The sequence below is a fragment of the Arachis ipaensis genome, chromosome B06, assembly GCF_000816755.2.
Source record: "Arachis ipaensis cultivar K30076 chromosome B06, Araip1.1, whole genome shotgun sequence".
Taxonomy (NCBI): domain Eukaryota; kingdom Viridiplantae; phylum Streptophyta; class Magnoliopsida; order Fabales; family Fabaceae; genus Arachis; species Arachis ipaensis.
In genome coordinates, this window is record NC_029790.2 from 104,875,501 (window position 1) to 104,882,600 (window position 7,100).

Below are 7,100 nucleotides of genomic sequence, written 5' to 3' on the forward strand. Positions count from 1 at the left end.
TTAAGGGAGAAAAAAAAAGAAATAGAATAAAAATAAAGAAAAAGAAGAAAATAATGATATAGAAAAAGAGGAAGAAGAAAGAAAAAAAATCGTAAAAAAAAAGGGAAAAAAATAAAAAGGAACATATAAACGAATAAGGAAAAAACAGAGGACATGGAACATGTAATAAAAAAAGAGCGTGTGTGTAAAATAAAACTTAGTTGAAATTAATTACAGAAATCTTTGGTCATTTAATATTTATGTATATTAAATTCAAAAAGTGTTAGGAGATTAATATTTTTTTATTAATATTAGTTAATATTTTGGATTGATATTTTATTTTTATATTATAGGATTGAAGTCTTTCTTACATAAATTCTTTAGTTCCGCCACCATATCCGCAATAATCATGTTTATCTTCCAAGCTGATGCCTACCATATACATGATTTATGCTATTGGAAGATCTGTGGTGATTCACACATTTAGTTAGACTGGGATGGCAAAATTCTCCGAGACGCGGGGATCCCTGGGAGGACTGCCCCAAATGGGGATTCGATTGTGGAGAATTTTTTCCGTGGGGATGGGGATGGGGGACAAAATTCCTCCGAAGCAGGCGTGGGGACCCGAGCGGGGATCCCCGTCCTGTCCCCGCTATTCCCCGAAATTTATGAATTCCTTGAATTATCCTTAATAGTTTATTTCTCATGTATGTTTTTTATTCATTTCTCACACACACATATATATAGAAACCCAAAACTCCTAATCTTTATTTGCATAACCCTTCTTCAATTCAGAGATCCCTAAAGCTGTCTATACTCCGTCCAACCTCTCTGCAACTACTCCCTCGTCACCCTTCTCACCGCATCGTCACACCTCACCGTGCCATCACCCTTACCACGTCGTAATTTCTATTTGCGGCGTTCCTTTTCGTAATTCCGTCGTCGTGTCCATTCTCCTCTCTGTTGCCGCATCTCCCACCTCGTCCACTGCTTTTTCCTTTGGCTCTGTTAGAGAATCATTAGAGAATCATTAGAATCATTTTAGATCAGTTAGTATCGTTTATATTTATATGGCATATTTGTATATTAATTGTAGGATTCTATACTTTTATTACTTTGATTCTTCTGGCACCTATATATACCCCTTGTAAATTGTACTTTTGATCAACCTGAAGAATACACAGAAACACTTTTCTCAGATTTCTCTCTTGTTTCTAACATGGTATCAAGAGCTTAGGTTATTTTTTTCAGAAACAATTGGTTTCTACCTCATTTATCTTGTTTCACCGGCAGTACTTTGTCCTTCGTTTTCGACTTCTTCTTGACGCCTTGGTTCATCACTGCCGCCACCTTCGTCTTCTACTCGTTGCAACTTGCAAGCTTTCCAACGCCGCCGACTTCGCCGCCTATCGCCGCCGGACGTGCCCTCACGTGCCGCCAGAAGTCCGGTCACCGCTTCAGGTTCTCTCTCCCCAGACGCCATCCAGAACCGTTGGATCCATGCCCAGGATCAACGGTCCCAGACAGCGCCACGTGTCGTCGCCAGCATCCACACGGATCCGCCCAGACCGCGTCCGACCTGACCCGGACCGACCCGCGTTCTCCGACCCGCTGCCAGCTCCGTGCCCGCGTTAGCGCTGATGCATCTCCTTCCTCCTATCGCGTGTTGCCACGTGTCTTTCTTTGCTGACGAAGCAGCTGACATGGCATCTGACGTGGTCGCTGACGTGTCAGACAGTGGGACCCTCCCTAAGGTTTTTTGGTGAGCTCTTTCCGATTTTGCCATCCGTTTCCTCATTTTCTGCTCCAAAATTACAGTTTTCTCTCATCTCCTTGATCTCTATGACTACTATTATGGAAAAATCAGATGTTTTTGCTGCCACAGACAGAAAAGGTACCTTCTGTCGCAACTATAACCGTTTCGGGCACCCGTTCTCCGGCTGTCCCTCTGTTGAATGTCGCACATGCCACCAAAAAGGTCATATTAGCTACCATTGTGCACAACTGTTTTGCCATTATTGCAAGCTCTCGGGACATTTGATTACTACCTGTCCTACTCGCCTACCACGTCCTGCGCCTGCTTCTACTGTTGATACTACTCTTGAATCTACCACCACTGCTCCTCTCAACTCGTCTACTGTCTCTCTATCTGATATTACGTCTCTTCTTCAACATCTTCTCTCCCTTTCTGGTAATACCCCTGCTGCTCTTTCGACCCCTCCAGGTAATTCTAAATAGTATTTTGACTCGGGATGCTTTAGTCACATGTCTCCATTGCGTAATCTCTTCTCGTCTCTGTTTACTACTACAAATGGATCTTCTGTCAATACTGCAAATGGTTCCCTCTTGCACGCAACATAAAAGGGTTCTATATCCCAGTCGACTCTGAATCTTCCTGATACTTATTATATTCCCAAATTAAACTTTAATCTTATTTCTGTTGGTCAACTTGTTGATCTGGGTTTTGAAGTCACTTTTTCTATTTCTGGTTGTCGTGTATAGGATCCTCGGATGGGACAAATCATCGGGACTGGACGTAAGGTCGGAAGGTTGTTTGAACTCGAGAATCTTCATATTCCTCCTATACCAAATCTCTGTGCTGCTTCTTCTCCCTCTACCCTTCACTTATGGCATCAACGTCTTGCCCACACCTCCTTAAGAAAACTGCGTTCTCTTGTGTCTCATGGTGTTTTAGGTCAGGTTCCAAATGAATCTTTTGATTGCATTTTTTGCCAAACTGCCAAACAACCTGCTTTATCTTTTCACAATAATTCATCTCTTGCTTGCTCTCCTTTTGATCTCATTCACTCTGATGTTTGGGGCCCCGCTCCCACTACCTCTATGGGCGGAGCTCGATACTTTGTCATTTTCATTGATGATTATTCCCATTTTACTTGGGTTTATCTGATGACTAATCGCCATGAGTTACCTCAGATCTATATCAACTTTGCTACTATGATTAAAACTCAGTTTTCCAAGGTCATTAAGATTTTCAGACGTGATAATGCTATGGAATACTGTGATTCCAAACTCTTAACCTTTCTTGCAGAATAGGGTACCTTGTATGAGTTTTCTTGTCCTGATACATCTCAACAAAATGGTAGAGCTGAACGCAAACACCGTCACATTCTTGACTCCGTCCGTGCAATGCTCCTTTCTTCTTCGTGTCCTGAGCGTACTTGGAGTGAAGTTGTTCTTACTGCTGTCCATGTTATCAATAGACTCCCTTCTTTTGTTCTTGGTAATGTTACTCCCTTTGAGCGTCTTTATCATACCTCCCCAGATTATAGTTCTCTTCGAGTTTTCGATTGTGTATGTTTTGTTCTTCTTCAGCCTCATGAACAACTTGAACCTCGGGCTCGTATGTGTTATTTTCTTGGTTATGGCACTGAACACAAGGGTTATCATTGTTGAAATCCTCTCTCTAAACGTGTCTGTATATCTCGTCATGTTGTCTTCTGGGAGCATCACATGTTTTCTCGGTTCTCATCCTTTGAGTCAATTCCTACTACTCAGTCACCTTTGTTTACTAACCCCAATGTTGATCTTTTTCCTAGTGATGATTCTACAGATTCTATCTCGAGTGACCCTCTACAGCCTCCTGTTCTTCCGCCTTCTCCATCTCCCAATGATTCCAGACCGGATGATGATCCTGGTCCTACTGTTATGCCTCCTCCTTCCACTCGTTCTTCTAGGGTAAGGAATCCACCTCATCATCTTCTTGATTATCATTGTTTTTCTACTATCCTTCATCAACATGAACCTAAGTCATTCAGAGAAGCCTCCACAAATCCACATTGGCAACAAGCAATGCAGGAAGAAATACAGGTACTTGAAAAGGCACACACTTGGGATTTGGTTGATCCTCCTTCTGCTCAGAAAGTTGTGGGCAGCAGATGGGTATACAAGATCAAGACTCTCTCTGATGGTTCTACTGACCGTTATAAGGCACGATTGGTTACTCAGGGTTGTACGCAAGAGTATGGTATTGACAATGAAGAGACTTTTGCTCTTGTTGCTCATCTCACATCTGTTCGAGCTCTTCTTGCCATTGCTGCGGTCAAAAAATGGTCTCTCAGTCAGATGGATGTGAAGAATGCATTTCTTAATGGAGATTTGAAACAGCAGGTCTATATGAAACCCCCTCCGGGTTATCCTTGTCCCTCTGGCAAAGTTTGTCTCCTTTGCAAGGCACTCTATGGGCTTAAGCAAGCTCCTCGTGAATGGTTTGACAAGTTCAGCACTACCATATGCAGTCTTGGTTTCACTTGCAGTCCTCATGAGCATGCTCTCTTTATTCGTAAAAGTGAACGTGGAGTCGTTCTTCTGCTTATGTTTGTTGATGACATGATCATTACTGGAGATGATGTTGATGGTATCTCTGATCTCAAGGCATCCCTTCAGCGTACTTTTGAGATGAAAGATCTTGGTTCTCTCAACTATTTTCTTGGTCTAGAAGTCATATCCACCGATGATGGCATCTATCTCTCTCAGGCTAAATATGCTTCAGATCTCCTTGCTCGAGCCGGAATTACCGATAGTCGCACTGAGTCAACTCCTCTTGAACCTAATGTTCGATTTACTCCTATGGATGGCACTGTGTTGGAAAATCCTACTCTCTATCAACAGCTAGTTGGAGGACTCGTCTACTTAACTGTCACCCGACCAGACATCGCCTATCCAATTCATGTACTTAGCCAGTTCTTGTCATCTCCTCGGATTACTCACTATGCGACAGTTCTTCGCATTCTTCGCTACATCAAAGGTACTCTATTTCATGGCCTTTATTTTTCTGCCCATTCCTCTTTGTGCCTTCAGGCGTACTCCGATGCTGATTGGGCTGGTGATCCCACTAATCGTCGTTCTACTACTGGTTACTGTTTGTTTCTTGGCGACGCTCTCATTTCTTGGCGTGCTAAGAAGCAAACGTTCATTGCTTGATCAAGTACAGAAGCTGAGTACCGTGCCCTCGCTGACACCACTGCTGAGGTTATCTCCATTCGTTGGCTTCTCGAAGATTTGGCTGCTCCTCAGTCGTCCCCTACTGATGTTTTTTGTGACAATCGCAGTGCTATTCAGATTGCCCATAATGATGTCTTTCATGAACGCACCAAACACATTGAGATTGATTGTCATTTTGTTCGGCAACGTATCCTTATTGATGTTGTTCATCTCATTGCTGTTGGTACACTAGATCAGACTGCTGATATCTTCACGAAAGCTCATCACCCGACTCATTTCCGGACTTTGTTATCCAAATTCAAGATGGTATCCTTAGCTCCCACTTGAGTTTGAGGGGGGATGTTAGAGAATCATTAGAGAATCATTAGAATCATTTTAGATCAGTTAGTATCGTTTATATTTATATGGCATATCTGTATATTAATTGTAGGATTCTATACTTTTATTACTTTGATTCTTCTTGCACCTATATATACTCCTTGTAAATTGTACTTTTGATCAACCTGAATAATACACAGAAACACTTTTCTCAGATTTCTCTCTTGTTTCTAACAGGCTCGTCGTTGCGTCCCCCCATTGCGTTATTTCGAAAGAATTCACCATCGTGTCATTTAGACTTTTTGTATAAAATCTTGCAGTTTTTGTATAAGATTAATACTTGCAGCTCTATTCATATGGAAATTAATAATTAGTTAGAACTATTATGTAGATGGGGAATGGGGTCTCCGCGGGGAATGGGGGCCCCATGGGAATGGGAATGGGGAGCAATATTCTCCCACGGCGGAAAATGAGGGCGGGGATGAGGAGCAAATCTGAGGGCAGGGATGGGGAGCAGGGAGGCATCCCCCGCCCCCGCCCTGCCCCATTGATATCAGCATCTCCAACGGTGAATAAATGAAGGACCTGTTTACTGTTTGTTTGACAAAAGATGAAGACCAATCGTTAGAGCCAAATAAAGATGAGTCCCAGCACATTTTTCAAAGCAAACAAGGCCCTGCTTAGAGAGACTTGGTTTGTTTTCATTTTGATCAATGATATTCTAACATGTGGCAATTAAGTTAAAAAAAATTAAATAATATGGTATTAATATAATAACTAACGTTGCATAAATAGGCAGCAGTATAGACAATTGAAAGAGGACTTGATTGAACACATGTGGCAATTTCACAATGCTTGTCGTCAACTATAGAGTTTAATTATGTTTTTCTTTGTATTAAGTAATTTTACAAATTAGTGTCATCGCGAATTATATATTATGTATTATTGTTATATATGAATTTATTTAATATTAATATCTTTTAATAATGAATTATTTTTAAATTTATAAATTTAAATTATATTATTGAAAAAATTAATTACATTAATTTTAAGTATTTTAATTAATTAATTAAGTAGAATCATAACAGGGACTAAAGTTAGTTCCTCCTAATGGAGAAGAGTAGATGCTTTGAGTTCCTATTTATTGTTTATGACACAAAAACTGATGTAGAGTTATTTTTTATAACAAGTGAGCCATAAACAGAAATTGAGATGAGTTCCCTATTGAAGATGGTCTTATGAAAAACGTCACATTCTGACATTCGTACACTCGCCGAAAAAAAATAGTGGGTTATTATTAATAGAAATGGATCATCTTAATTATTAAAAATATTTAAAAAATAAAATGTGCTTTTAATTTTTTATTATTCTTTTTTTTATATTTTTTTAATTTCATTTAAAAAATTAATAATAAAAAATTATACTTTATTTTCTTAATTATTAAAAAATCCATTTTTATTACGATTATTAAAAAAAATTGAAAACATCTATTCCCGATTTCCCGCCATGAATCAACAAAAGAGGGTCAACATCTAACTAATTGATTGCCTTAATTTCATAGTCAGCACCCCTAAGTCCTAACCATTGGAAACACGAAACAGAGCTTATCCATACATCCATTATCACTTTACTTGAGATTTCTTTGATATTTGCCTTAGCTTTTTTTTAAGGTTCTAAATATTCCAACAATGAATGCTACTTATGCAAGAAAGTTATGTTACGCAAGTACAAGAGTGAAAATTCAGTTATTTTTATAAAAAGTCGATAGTTAATAATAATTTGATGGTAATTTAATTAAATACATGAATAATTGAAAAAAAATATTTATAATTTGTGAGATT